The sequence below is a fragment of the Myxocyprinus asiaticus genome, chromosome 5 (assembly GCF_019703515.2).
Source record: "Myxocyprinus asiaticus isolate MX2 ecotype Aquarium Trade chromosome 5, UBuf_Myxa_2, whole genome shotgun sequence".
In the NCBI taxonomy this organism is placed as follows: Eukaryota; Metazoa; Chordata; class Actinopteri; order Cypriniformes; family Catostomidae; genus Myxocyprinus; species Myxocyprinus asiaticus.
The window spans coordinates 2,308,232-2,324,603 of NC_059348.1; positions in this window are offsets into that span (position 1 = coordinate 2,308,232).

Genomic DNA, 16,372 nt, shown 5'->3' on the forward strand with positions numbered 1-16,372 from the left:
CTGATGCAGAAAGGTACAGTATGCTGTTAAGCCTAGTGACGCCCACCTCCTGAACCTTACATCTAATCTATTAGGTATAAAATCAGGGTCATATGCACACCATCTCAAAACTTTGACAGCCTCTTTTAAATGATGTTGTGCTATTACATTGTTCCATAACTTATGTGGCAAACAAATCCATGGATTTCCCAAATCAATTACCTTATTCCGCAACACCCTTTCCCCAATTACAGCTTGAATTGGGAATTCCTCTGCTATAGCCTCCTCAATCTCCTTCCATCTAGCAACATACTCTGGATTACACCAACAAGTCAAGGGTCTTAATTGAGCTGCGATATAATAAGCTTTTAGACAAGGGAGTGCGACCCCTCCCTTGCCTTTTGGCAATTGTAGACTCTGATATCTAATTCTAGGTCTTTTCCCTTGCCAGATGTACCTCAAAAAAAGTTTTTCCCACTCCCGAAATTGTTGGTCAGGTAGATCCAATGGAAGGGACTGGAAGAGATACAACAGTCTCAGTAAAATATTCATTTTAACTGATTCAATACGAGAACCAAAACTAAGAAGAGGTATAAGGTCCCATCTCCTTATGTCTTCCTTGATCTTTTGATTAAGAGTGAGGAGATTGATGGAGAACAATCTTTTTAAATCTTTCGGTATATTTACTCCCAAATATCTCATGGATTCTGCATCCCATTGTAACTGAAACTTTGTCATCATGTCTTTTGAGGGGCTGTACTTTAAACTGAGAACCTGCATTTTTGGGACATTAAGTTTATAGCCAGAGAAAGAACCATATTGATTTAGAAGTGAAAATAACTGTAAAAGTGAATGTTCTGGGTCAGAGAAGTATACTAGTACATCATCAGCAGATAAGGAAATCTTTTGCTCTCCTTCCTTCATATCTATCCCTTTAATATTTTCATTTTGAATAATCCATTGGCTCAGTGGTTCAATAAAAATTGCGAACAAAAGAGGACTAATTGGACAACACTGCCTTGTTCCTCGTTCTAAAACAAAGGGGTTAGACGCTGCTCCATTTATTTTAATTCTTGCCCTTGGTTTATCATAAAGTGCTTGTATTGTTTTAATAAAAGTACTATGAAATCCAAATACTCCATATAAAAATGAACAATTCATGCAGTCAAAAGCTTTTTCCGCATCCAGACCCACCAACACTGCTTCTAAATTATGCTCTGTTATATGGCTAATTACGTGTAAGGACCTTCTGATGTTATCTTGAGTTTGTCTTTGGCGAACAAAGCCTGTCTGATCTAGGCTGATGATTTGTGGTAAAAGTCCCTCTATTCGTTTTGCTAATATATGTGTAAAGATTTTATAATCCTGGTTTAGCACATTTGGGTCTTAAGTTGCCACATTCAAGTTTATCTTTTCCTTCTTTTGGAATAAGTGAAATGACTGCTTCCCTCCAGGAGGGGGGGATCTCTTCCTTCTTAAGGACACAATTACAGGTGGACTGCAGAATAGGGATCAATGATTCCTTCATTACTTTGTACCATTCCGAAGGGAACCCGTCTGGGCCCGGAGCCTTATTCAATTTGAGATGAGCTATAGCTGTGCTAATTTCTTTCTCTGATATTTCAGCTGTGAGCTGATTACTCTGCTCATTTGCTAATTTGGGTAGGCGAATTGTCTTAAAGAAACCCTCCATTTTCACTTTGTCAATACGAGGTTGGGAATATAAATTCTGATAAAATAGTTCAAAACTACTTTGTATATCTTTTAATTTGTGGTGAATGACGTTAGTCATGGGGTTTTTAATTTTATGAATTGAGTTCTCAGCCTGTTGTTTTTTTCAGTTTGTAAGCTAAAATTTTGCTGGCTTTTCCTCCTCCTTCATAATATTTCTGTTTTGTAAATATTAACCTTTTTTGTATGTATTTTGTATAGATCTCAGTTATTTTGTTTTTTTTCCTCATTATTTGTTCTCAAATGTTTTGGTCAGCTGAGTCTTTGTGATCTTGCTCTAACTGTTTCAGTTCTGATTGTAAATTATCTAACTTTTTTTGCCAACACCTTTTTAAGTGGGAACTGTAGCTAATTATTTTAGCTCTTAAGACAGTTTTACATGCATCCCAAAGTATTGGAGGAGAAACCTCGCCATTATCATTCTGCTCCAAGTAGTCTTTAATATCCCCCTTGATTTGGTTCTTCATATGGTTCAAAATGTGAGTGTTCAATCTCCACAAAGTATTTCTTTGTTCCAAATCAAGATTCAGTTTTAAGTAAAGAGGATTATGGTCTGACAGGTCCATAATACCTATGTCACAGTCGCCAACCCTATGTAGGTCTCTGCTAAAGATAAAATAATAATCAATCCCAGAGTAAACGGAATGGGGGTTGGAGAAGTATGTATAGTCCCTCCTTAATGGGTATAATTTTCTCCAAACATCTATTAACCCAATATCAATCATCACTGAATCAAATTTCTTGCTTATCAGTTTAGGCTGAGTTATGAATGCATTTGAAGAATCAAGTTTAGGATTAAGTCTAATGTTAAAGTCCCCTCCGCAAATCAGGACGCCCTGAGTTTCTGCCACTATCAAGTCAAATAGTTGTTTAAAAAATGTCCATTCAGAGTAAGGAGGAGCATAAACGTTTAATAAAGTTATCAGTGATCCACCCAACTTTCCTCTTATCAATACATATCTCCCCTCTGTATCTTACTTTTCAAATATGAGTTCAAAATTAATTTTGCTGGAGATTAGTATTGCCACTCCCGTCCTATGGCCCGCCGAATATGATGATGAAAATTGGTACTTGAAACCCATTCTTTTTAGTTTAGCATGCTCTATGTCTGTAAGGTGTGTTTCTTGCAAAAGTGCAACTTCGACGTTATTTCTTTTCAGCTCGGATAATATCCTGCTTTTTTTGATTGAACTGAGTAAACCGTTCATGTTATAAGTTACAATTTTAACTGCTTGCATTTGGCTTAAAAAAATAAAATAAAATAAAACTGCACAGATATCGACTGTAAACTAAATGCATCAAAGGCAACACTCCAGTGGCTGCAGGGAACGGCAGCAAAAAATACCCTCGGATGGGCAAGAACATAGTAAGAACAATGAGAACTAAAGAAATAACTTCCATTTAATTTTGATCCTAAATAAGCCCCAGTGGAAAAGGGCTTTGAGGGAAAGCCTCTCCTCCCGGGTGGTGGAAGAGGACCCTCATTTGCCAACGAGCATTTGTCCATGGTGATTTCCCTTTGGGTATGTGGCTAAGAGATAACCCCCGACACTCTAAAATTATATTCTTAGTTATTGCCAACAAGATACTATACGCTGATACATGCAGTCATTTTTTACAGTCTGTCATCTCAAGATTGAAAACAGTGCCTGTCCTCGGCTTCTGCTCGTATGCCACGATAAAAGCTGAACCTGTTCCAGAAGAGACTCTAGGTGTTTGATGACAGTCACCCCCTCTTTGCCATGTCTCCGGTTGCTTCCTCCGCCGAACCATACAGAACTGTTCTCTCCTGGTAGAAAACTATTAGCTTGGCCGGGAACGGAGTTTGAAATCGGATTTTCTTCTCCTTTAACACCTTTTTTGCTTCCGCATATTCTCTTCGCTTTATCAAAACATCAGGCGCGTAGTCGTGATCGAGATTTACCTTTCTTCCGAGAAGTTGAAATCCTCGTTTCTGCCAGGCCAGTCTCAAAATTTCCTCCTTCATTCTGTAACTTGACAGTTTAGCTATGTTGGATCTTCAACTCATACCTCAAAAGAAGCAGGGAGCTCCAAATTTTCCCTCAACAGGTGTTCAATATAGGAAGCCACTGATGGAGAGTTCTCCTCGGCTCCCTCTTTAACTCCATGGATTCTAATATAATCTCATCTGGAGCGGCCCTCCAAGTCCGTCAGTTTAGAGTCCAGGTGAATCTGAAGTTTCAGCAGCTCAGTAATGGCTTCCTCCGTAGCTTGTATTCGGGTGTCAGTGGCCTCAATCCTCTCTTCAGCTTCTCATGTTAGTTTTGTTAATTTCATCTCGAATTACTTTCAGCTGCAGACCGTTATCTTTCCTAAACTCTCTCAGTTCTTTCAGTATGAGGCCATGGTTTGCATTATCTGCTTGTTCCCCATCGAGGCCTGTTTGCATGTCGTTATCCTCCATGGCGCTGCTAGCAGCGGAAACCTGGCTGTCTCTGTATTCTTCGAGTAAGTTGTACTGCACAAACTTATTATTCTTTCCTTTTGGCAATTTCAAGGCCCACAAACCTGAATAAAATTTTAGTAAAAGTTTTCAATAATTCGAGTCGTAGTGGGCAACTTTTAGCCCAAAGTGCCGGGAGCAAGTTTTCTTACACCGCCATCTCCTAGCTGGCCAGCCCGGAAGTCCCTGGACCATATTTTCAAATGATCACAACACTCCACTCTCATATAGGTCACCGAGTGTATTAACCTCCCTCTCAATCCACTCTGACCAGCAGAAAGGGGACTTATTAATATGTAATTTTGGGTTTAGCCATATGCTCGAGGCAACATTTAAATAAATGTCCGAATTAAAACTCTGGACACTTTTGTCCATACCGCGTGCAAATGCGAGATAACGGGGTGTGACTTAACTTCTCCGGTTAGTTTAATAGAAAGGCTTTGCAATGGCAAAATAGAGGCAAGAACTTCCTGTTCAATACCAAACCAGGGAGGGGCTCTCTCAAGTGGAAGCGACCAATGAACCAAATGTCTGAGACTGAATGCATAATAATAAAACAAAATCTTGGGTAGGCCTAGCCCACCTTTGTCAACCGGCCTATGCAACTTATTAAAATGTAATCTGGGACGCTTACCATTCCAAATGAAGGACTTCGCTATGCTATCAAATTGCTTGAAATAAGAGAGGGGGACATCTACTGGGAGAGATTGTAGCAGGTAGTTTAATTTTGCAATACAATTCATTTAAATAACATTACCCTTCCCAATCATAGATAAATGTAATGAAGCCCACCTGCCCACATCGCTCGAAACACTTTTTATTAAGGGGTCAAAATTAACTCTAACTAAATCACACAAATTTGCTGGGAATAAAATGCCCAAATATTTAATGCCCTGTTTGGGCCACTGGAAAGCGCCCGGCTGAAAAGCCGTTACTGGGCAGTATGCTGTCAGAACCAAAGCTTTGGATTTAGACCAATTGACTCTGTATCCTGAGAATTTAGAAAAGGAATTAATAATTCTGTGGAGGCAAGGCATAGATCTAGTGGGGTCGGAGACGAATAATAAAATATCATCTTCATAAAGCAAAAGCTTATGTGCCATACCTCCCGCCATCATCCCTGGAAAATCATCTTCCCTTCTTATCATGGCTGCTAATGGTTCCAGGGCAAGACAGAAAAATAATCTGAAATTAATCCCTTAGTTTGTACCACCACTACCGGGTGTCTATAAAGTAACTTAATCCATCCAATAAAAGTCTTCCCGAACCCGTATATTTTCAAAATCTTAAAAAGATTATCCCATTCTACCATATCAAACGCCTTTTCAGCATTAAGTGAGATGGCAGCAACCAGAGTCTGCTCATTCGCCACTGACCACATGATATTAATTAGACGCCTGATGTTATCAGAAGAGCTACGGCCCTACGGATCTATATGTATAAGAGATGTCATAAATTTACTTAATCGGTTAGCCAAAATATATGACAAAATTTTAACGTCTAGCTGGATCAGGGAAATTGAATGGTTGCTTGGATCTTTGTCCTTTTTAAGAATCAGACAGATCCGGGCTTGTGTCATGGTTGGCAGGAGCTTTCCATTCTTTAATGATTCCGTATAAACTTCTAACAAATGTGGAGCTAGTTCTGTAGCATAAGATCTAAAAAACTCAGCGGCAAAGCCATCTGGCCCGGAGCCTTGCCTGTAGGCAAGTTTAGGAATATCTAATGGTTCCACAAAGTTTCGAATATCTTCATCGGTGGACGAAGATGTGGAACTATAAAGATAAAGATAGAATTCTTTAAAAGCATTATTAATATCAATGGCTGAGGAAAATATTTCACCACCAGGGAATGGTAGAAAGAGACTGTTTTATATATCTACCCAGAAGCTTCCCTGCTTTGTCTTGACCTGAATAGTTAAAACTTCTACAAACAAATAGTCTTATATCTGTATTTCAATCAGGTCAATTCTCTGGGGCAATAAGACGACATTCGGCGCTTCAGCTCTGCCTCTGCATTTTTAATATTCCCTTCCAACTCCACGAGTTCTCGTGCTTTGGATTTTTTGATGAATGAGGCATACTGTATTATCCGGCCCCTAAGAACCGCCTTAAGTGCCTCCCACAGAGGATACTGAGGACCAGTTGGTCTCCATATAAACATTGATTTCAGCCTTTAACATTTGTTGGAAATCAAGATTTTGCAAAAGGGATACATTAAAGTGCCAACTATATGATTTATTTTTCTCCATATGTGGCAACACAAATATCTGTCTCAAAATATCTGTAAGAACATGATTTTTACACATCCTGTGAAGCATCACTGTTGCTCTAGGGCAGTGTTTCCCAACCTTTTTTCTGCCACGGCACACTTTTTAAAATTAAACAATCCCATGGCACACCTCTATACCGCTGTCCCACATAACCATCGTTGATAGTTTTCCTTTTCAAGAACTTCAATATTTTCTGTCCATTTTAGTTGCGTTTACTCATAATGTTTGAAATTCGGCTATGCAAAAAACACAAGTCACGTAGGTACGGTAATGAGATCACAGGTGGCAAGAGTGCTAATTGGGTAATGAATAAAACACCAAATTTGCATCTTTTCTTATTTTTTGATTTGTTCTTGCAAATTCATTCTTGCAATGCCACAGCAAATAATTTTGTATTTATCTATTTATTTACATGGCTCCAGACTAACATTTAAGAGTGGTAGCACCAGTGTTAAATTCTACAAATGGTCGCACCAGCACTTGAGTTGGTCATACCGTTCCAACTGAAAGAAAATTTGTTTCTGATACAGTCATCTGAAGAAAAACAAAGCCTTTTTCTACAATCAGAGGGCATTAGAAAAGATTTTACACAGAAGGCAAGTTCCATTGTATCCATAGTTTTAACTGTGGCACTTGCAATAAGATCATAGTAACCAAAAGTATAAGTAAAACCATGATTAGCAGTAACCATAAAACAAATTATGGCATTTTTCATAAGAAAAACACATTCTGAAATTAAATTGTATTCTCTCACTACTATATTGATATAAGTTCATGGTAAATATTGTAAGGCTGGCACCAGGATGTCTACACCCAAAAGACGCCATTTCCGGAAAAAGTCATAGGACTCTCTCACAAAAGCTGAAATCTACACCTGAATATCACCACGTGTGATAAATTGCAAATCGCCTTTGCATTGTTTTACAAAGATGAAATCTTCACCTGAATATCACCACAGTGTGATAAATTGCAAATCACCTTGCTGCCCCCTCTTCTTTCTCCCGCTTCTCCCCTTCAACAGCTCAGGACCAATACAAAGACACAAGATTTATATGTAAAAAATATAACAAATACCACGAAAACAAAGAATGCAACTGTATGTGTTTGATATCATTTAAGAGGTCTCTGTGCGACTGGTATAATGGTCTCTCTCCCATGTTAATAAAACTAATGGTGAAAAAGTTATAAGGTCTTTGCCAAATACTGCATAATTCTGGAGGTCGATCCCCCTCCTTGACCTACAATTTAAATGATTTCCTGTATGTTAACAAGGTTAAACCCCAGGAAGTCAAGAAACCATTCACCCCCAAATTCTCATAGTTCAAAGTATAATACCATTTGGTACACAATGTTTATTCTGTCTGGGTATTTAAGGAAAGTTGGCAAGAAGCTCGGGGAATCTGTAAGCAGATCTCCCATGCTGTACTGCTGCATGTAGTTTATATTTGTCGGGGAATCTGTAAGCCAGATCTCCCATGCCTTGCCGTTGCATGTAGCTTTCCAAGTGTCAGATATGTCTCTAGATTCTTATCTTATTTTTAGTAATGCTTGTTTATTCTGATCATGTGAAATTGGCTTTGATTTGAATTTCTGCAACAATGTTTTATATCCTACCTGACAAATAAATTGTTATTATTTGATTTATTCTGAATTCCTCTGAAATATTTATATAATTACTGGAGCTTTAATATAGGAGGAAGCCATTTATAGACTCTCAGTTTCAATTTCATTAAAAACCACTCAGGACAACCAGGTAGGACAACCACCTAGGACAACCGGTTAGGATTTGAATTTCATTAGACCAGTGTAGACCATACTGGAGCTTTAATATAGGAGAAACCACTCAGGACAACAAGTAGGACAACCACCTAGGACAACCGGGTAGGAGAAAGCCATTTAAAGACTCTCTGTCACTGCTCACCGCCCGTCTTCGCAAGTTGTATGTACGTGACTAAGCAGCAATATCATCTGGTTAGGAGACAAGCCAAACCAGACGATATTAGTTAACCCTACAACCGCTGACTAAGAACGGAACTGGCTATCCATTTTCGGGAGGTTTACGTAATTTAATAACAACCAGCGTAAGACTCCAAAGATCGAAAGGACAATGAATAGAAGAGGATTTAGAGTAATCAATAATCTAAAAATGTTAAATTAAAAGAATGATCAGAAATTAATTAGAGCTTAAATATAAATTAGAGGTCAGCTTAAAATTGGAGTCAGATTAATATAAAATTGGAGTCAGATAAAATGAATAACAGAATCAATTTGTAAAGTGTAAATTAACAATAACTGCTTTACTTCAGCGCTCAGAAAAGACAGAACAACCAGAGACCTTCAAGAGGCCATTCTATCGGAATCCGACATCGGAACAAATAGTTTGGTTTTTACCCCTGATTTACAATATTGTTTTTAATATCTGTGATGTGTGGATTGAAACCTTACAATTTTTGTCTGTTCATTGTGCAGATTTCTCCTTTATTCCTTTTCAATGCTATTTAGAATGTTGGGCCGTTTAATACAATTTTAAACTGGTTTAATCATCAACATCGGCTTTCACAGAGGTTTTAAACAAATAATCAATGCTGAATTCATGACCCAGCCTGTGCTTCTCGCAGCTATGTTTATGATGATCTGCGTGGCTGAGCACTCGAGGCCGGTCCACATGTAAATGCACATCTCAGCGCTGACTCTTCTGGGTAAAGCTGTTTCCTTTCACGTTTGGAACATTTGCCGTTTGATATTTCTCATACGGAACAAAAAAACAATAGAGCACAATCAGAGAATCATCCAACCAATGCGACCTCTTGCAAAGTTTAAACGAACTGTTAGGAAAAATGGTTGAAAAATGAGTCTCAGTCCGGAGCCCTGATTTATTTTGTGGAATCTGATAATTTTCCATGGCACACCTGACAATGTTTCACGGCACAGTAATGTGCTACGGCACAGTAGTTGGGAAACACTGCTCTAGGGGGCTTACACACTTTTGCTTCACCATGATCAAGGACTGACTCCATCAAAAGATTAAAGTCTCTTCCCAATATTATATCATGAGGGGTGCCAGCGGCTTGCAACATCCCATCAAGATCTATAAAAAAGCCCTGATCATCAGCGTTAGGTGCGTAAATATTAGCCAAAATCAACTTATGCCCCAGAATTTCTGCTGAAACAATAATGACTCTTCCTAATTTATCTTTAATCAGTTTGAGACATTTGAATTGTAGATGCTTACTTATTAATGTAATGACTCCCCTGCTCTTACTTGAGCCGGCACTAAAGAAAACATGCCCATCCCATATCTTCCCAAAATTTTCAGCTTCCTGCTGGGAAAGATGCGTTTCATGAAGAAACACTATATCAAATTTCTTACATTTAAGAAAAGAAATAACCTTCCTTCTTTTTATGGGGTGCCCCAATCCATTCACATTCCACGTGGAGAGAGATAATCCACTCATATTAACATTTGACATTTTGACATATCAGAAAAAATAGATTATGTGTCAAAAATAAAATTATAAAGACCATATTCCAACATTAGTGCAACAGTCAAACCCCAGACTTCCTCCCGAACCAAACAAACAGAAAAAAGAAAAATGTGTGAAGCGCCAACCGGCGTCCATCCTTCTAAACTCAAAACATCCATGTATGCCTACGAGAGTCCCCACGACAACTTTGCCGTCGGATTGCTCAAGCTTCTATACAAATTCGCGAGACAGAATTACATAACAGAAAATTATTTATAAAACAAACTTCAGCCAATAGTTAGAATAAACACAAAGAATCTGAAGATTCATTCACAAACTGTATCGAAGGTGTGTTCCTCCACAAAACAAACTCCAGCCGCTAGCGGAACCAGCATAAAAAATAAATAAATACATTTTAAAAATCCGCTCAGTTCCCTCGGACAATCAAATGAATGTTCAGTGAGCTGGCTGTTCATGAGTGCAGCAGATGACCTAATCCTTCCAATGTCCTACAAAAAAATACTCCACAAAACAAACTCCAGCCAACAGGAGGTAGAAGCACAAAGAACGGGCAGACTCATCCACAACTGTCCCAAAGGAATGTTACTCCACAAAACAAACTCCAGCCGCCAGGTAGAACCAGCACAAAAAGAAACAAAACAGGCGCCCAGTTTACTCGGATGGTCAAGTGAATGTTCAGCGAGACAAGCTCACTTGGAGGTATGTGTGAAACACAACATGACTTCCTCAGTCCATTGATTTTAAGAAAGACATCGCTTGGTATGGGCATGTAGATATTTTGCAGCCAGCCATAGTATCTATTCTCAATTTGGCTGGGAACTTCAGTGTAAAAGCGACCCTTCGTCGATGCAAACGTTTCTTGAAGGATTGTTATTCCACAAAACAAACTCCAGCCGCTAGGCGGAACAACACAAAAAGAAACAAAAATGGCGCCCAGCTTCCTCAGACAGTCAAGTGTATGTCCATATGAAAATCACCAAATGGTTTACACACCCCTTTGTCTCTATGAATGACAATGCTTGCTGTGGGCATGTAAATATTTTGCAGCCATCCTTAGTATCTATTCTCAGTTTTGCCAGAAACATCAGTGCAAAAGTGATCTTCCATTGATGTAAGAGTTTCTTGCATTCCTTGAATCGATCACGTTTCTCTCTTGTCAAATTCACAAAAATCTGGGGACAAGAAAATGCTGTGATTCTTCCAAGAAAGCTTTCCTTTGCTCCTCGCCTCACGTAACACGAGATCTTTATCGGATGATCTCAGAAATTTGGCCAGAATTGATCAGGGCCTGTCTCCCTCTGCGGATCTGTGAGCCGGGACCCTGTGAGCTCACTCAATTTCCATCTTATGGCCTGTTATGTCGAGCAGACTCGGGAAGAGCTCGTCTAGGAATTTTATCATATCTTGGCCCTCCTCATGCTCAGGAATTCCAACAATTCGGATGTTGTTTTGCCGATTACGATTCTCCAAATCCTCCAGTTTTTCCCAAACGTGTTCCAAGTCTATCTTGGTCACAAGCGGATTAGCAGCTAATTCCCTCTCCAATGACTCCAGATAATCGATCCATCTCTTGACGTCCCCGATTCTTGTAACCAAATCGTTTCCATCACAGTAATCGATCGACGTATAACAACAAGATCCTCTAAGTCAGCAACAACTTCCGCCAGCATCACAAACATGCTCGCCAATTGACGTTGAATTTCTCCCAATGCACCCTCCAATCCGAGTCCCTGGTCTGCCGGCCTGTCTAAGGTATCAGCTTGAGCACGTAAGTGTCTTTTAATATCTCCAGAGCCCGAGGATTTTGAATTCTTTGACATGTTGACTTCAAAGAACAGATATGTAGCAGGGTGTATCGAATCTCACCGGTTTAAAATAAAAATAATTAAAAACTAGCAAAGTGTGCAGAGCTCACCGTTTACACATCCGCTCCTCGCATGGCGTCACATGACTCCCAATGCAATTCCCTTTATAACCATTGAAACCATTAGAATGTCTGTGAAGGTTTTGATAGTTTTTTTAGCATGTGTGTGTGTGTTCTGTGTTCCTGTCAAATGACTGTATTCACACACACACACACACACACACATCAGGATGTAAGTGGCTGTAAGACAGTGAGAGTATTTGCTGAGTCAGTTGTATGGGAGAAATCATTCACCACTGTCACGGCAATCCAATCGTTTTGAAAACTAGATCCGTGACAAAGCTTACACAACACTGAATGAATGACACATATTCACCACAGTAGATTGAAGGATTATAAAAGATCTAAAGTCTATAAATATTTAAGTGGTTGGACTGCTTGGGTTATAACTGTATGATGCTGCATTCATCATCAGCATACAGTGAAATTATCAAATTAATGTTTTTTTTAAATTTGTTATTTAGCATGAAATGTTTAACTAAAGAAATTTATACACATTTTTCAAGCAGTTCAGCCCCATAAGATTTCTTATCTTTTCGATTACAATGAGTATATATATATTGATTACCACAAAAAAAAATTTAGACTCATCAGTCCTTTTCTTAAAAAAAATAAAAAAATAAAAATAAAAACTCTGGGTTACAGTGAGGCACTGACAATGGAACTGGGCCAATCTGTAAACGTTAAAATATTCACTGTTTCAAAAGTATAGCCACAAAATGTAAACAATATGTGTGTTAACTTGATTTTAGTGTGATACAGTGCTTACTAACTTTTACTGTGTAAAATTATAGCCAATTTTACAACTTTGTTGCTATGACGAGGTAATATTTTAAATCCTAAAACAACCGTAAAAAACAAGATTTAAACAACTTTACAGCTCAAATAATACACAAGTTTTAACAGAGGAATTAATGTAAGTGCTTTTATAAAATGATAAGCTTCACATTTCTGCCTTTAAACCCTCAAAAAACTGGCCACATTCACTTCCATTGTAAGTGCCTCAATGAAACACAGATTTGTGCTTTTTTTAAAAGAAAAGGAAGGACGAGTCGAAATTAATTTTTGTTGTAATCAACATTATGCCACAAACGCTGTCAATTGAGCCTAAAATGACAGTTCACCCAAAAATGAAAATTCTCTCATCGTTTACTCACCCTCATGATATCCCAGATGTGTATGACTTTCTTTCTTCAGCAGAACACAAATGAAGATTTTTAGAAGAATATCTCAGCTCTGTAGGTCCATAGAATGCAAGTGAATGGTGACCAGAACTTTGAAGCTCCAAAAATCACATAAAGACAGCATAAAAGTAATCCACATGACTCTAGTGTTTTAATTCATGTCGTCAGAAGTGATATGTGTACATCCATATTTAAGTCATTTTAACTATAAATCTCCACTTTCACATTCTTCTTCTTCGCCACCTACTGGGCAGGGAGGATAATTTATAGTAAAAAAGAACTTAAATATTGATCTGTTTCTCACCAGCACCTATTATATCACTTCAGAATACATGGATTTAACCGCTGGAGTCGTATGGACTACTTTTATTCTGCCTCGATGTGATTTTTGGAGCTTCAAAGTTCTGGTCACAATTCACTTGCATTGTGAAGACCTACAGAGCTGAAATATTCTTCTAAAGATCTTCATTTGTGTTCTGCAGAAGAAAGAAAGTCGCACATCTGGGATGGCATGAGGGAAACTAACTGATAAGAAAATTTTCATTTTTGGGTGAACTATCCCTTAAACTTGTATTGAACTCAAAACGAGTTCATTAAACAAAACGAGTAATATATAATCAAACTGAAATTGATTGTTTGTGTTGAGAATGAGATCAGATTTCTGCTCTTCCGATTGGCATTGTGTTTGACAGAATTAAGGAAGATTTTAACTAATGCTTGATTCAAGACTGTAAGATGAGGTAAGACTGCAGGGTGTCCCATTACATTATGGCAGTACATCAACAGACAACAGCCGGAGCAATACAGCAGCAGTGTTTGCATCCAGGTGGACCAATGTTTGATTATCTGGCACTAGATCAGTGATAATAAACCAATCAATGGTGTTGACCTGCAGTCACTGGACACCTGCGCTACTTCACAACACTTCACGTCCGTTTTTGATCCAGCAGAACAAGCAGTTCAGTCGCACCAGTGATGTGGATAGTATTCTTAACGTAAATGTATGTCTTTCCTCTTCAATGCAAGCAAAACAGACACATCTGCACTCGTATACAACACATTTCTGTTGAAAAATGCAGACTTCTTGTGTATTCATGTAATCACTTCCATGTAAGCTACAGCTGCAGCGTTTGCCTCGTGCTTTTATTAGTAGGCTACTGACTCAGCACGAAAATGACGACAGGTCACCATGGCAACAAGGGATGCTGCTTTGCACAGCATAATTTTTACACATCTGCAGACAAGATCCCATCACAACAATATTATATCATCGCAGATTTCCTACACTATTACCTCCCTGCATTATGTAACAACAGATTAAGCTCCATGATCGTCCAACACCGACTACCTGTATGTAATAGTGTTAAGTTTATTGTTGTTCTTTTATATTCGCGTTACCTGTTTTGAGACTGACGGATCTCCTGACGAGGTGCGGCGCCCTCCGGATGGGTCTGAAGTCCGCATCAACCTCCATGAGCAGCCGCTGCTGCCTGATTTACTGGGACGGACAGTGTCGCTGGCGGCAGGACCGCTGGGCGGCAGGACCGCTGGGCGGCAAATGTTGCTCGTCACCGTTTCAGAGACATAAATGGTCTCCTACTCCAGGGGGCGCATGACGCCTCAGAAAGACGAATTCTCATTTGAGCCGCAATCAAATCTTGTAACGTTTTGTGCAAATGAAGACATTTATTTGCTAAAAGTATAATATAAAATGATTCATGATTTTTTTATTTTTATCCAATAATAAGTAGACCAACACTAGGTCTATGTCAAATGAGGTAGAAAATCCAAAATGTATTCTAGTCAACATTTGTGCAGCAGCCTATAGTATATTTTACCTGCAGCCGAATCACAGCTGAATTATAGAGACATAAACAGCACTCCTGCTCATGTAATACTGCTTTAAGGTAGCAAAATAAAGTGACTGGAGTAGCCTAGCCACAGCGCATCATGGTTAACTGAATGTGCATTGCCGCAACGCGCACTCCCAGCGTCAAGACAACTCTGTTGATTGTAATGAGAGCGATCAAATTTTGTTTGCTGTTTTTATGTAATGCCAAACCAAAAATACAAAAACTATTACTGTACCATTTCAGCAGTGGTCTTGACAATAATTTAAACCTTAGTAAATCACACAGAGACACTTTATTTGACATTAAATTGAATATACAGTACAGAGTTCAAATACAACAACTTGCATATTCCATGAATACGGTACACTTTGGTGCTCCATTACTTTAAAGCTTTAGAGGCACAAATCCCATGTGTTTGATGCGAGAACTATATATTTTTGAAAAACTGTTATATAATGTACAATTAACCACGCAAGTTAATATCTCTTTCCACTTTCAGAATTTTTACACAAATTGTGTTGACTGCATTCGTCAAGCTCAACCTACAGCCCTGTTACAAGTAATTGTATAAAACAAACATTTTCTTTAATTAATGGTACAACCACTTTACCAATAACTTCAAACTATGTCCCAATCTAGCTAGCCCTTACAGAGTAATCGCATAATTTAGGCTATATTTTCAACCCTGTTACCCACTCTGGGTTGAGTATTTAATTATTTATTTACAGTTTTATGCCAGACTAAAAATGATGGGTTGCTCAAGCCTAGATCTTCATTCCTGCAAAGTTTAGCTCTTACTCTAAACAAACACAACTGAACTTGACCCTGGAACTTTATAACATCTGTACAGGGTTCCTGCAGCTCAACTGCTAAAGCATGATGGTAGCCACACCAATGTCATGGGTTTGATTTCCATGGAACACAAATTCTGATAACAAAAAAGGTATAGCTTCAATGTATTGCAAGTGGCTTTGGATCACAGTGTCTGCCAAATGTGTAAACAAACACATCTACCCGTTACATCTACCTCTATAGACTCTACAGTTTACTTCACATTTCTTTAGCCAGAAACGTAATTCATCTCAATCGTTCTGCCAAATTATGTGATCTGAAGCACTCTAAAGGCCTCGATATACTTCCGTAGAAGCTCTTCTTCATTATTCATTCAGGGGTAAAGAGAAGTTCTAAACAGCCGAGGAGCAGTATACCGTTTCCGAACATTCAGACATTTAGAAGTACATTTAAACATGAGGACGCAACATATAAAACTTAATAGACACTTTAGAGTATTTGAGAAGATTTGATTCCTTTAGTAGACTAAAAAAATAAATAAAATCACATGACATGGTCTTGGAAAATCTCTCTAAGCGAACGATCGTACAGATGTAGGTACATTTGCACCAGCTCGCTAATACCTCTGCACATCAATGTGTTCATGTTGACTGATTTTGACTCACATAAACAGAATTAGCCATCGGCC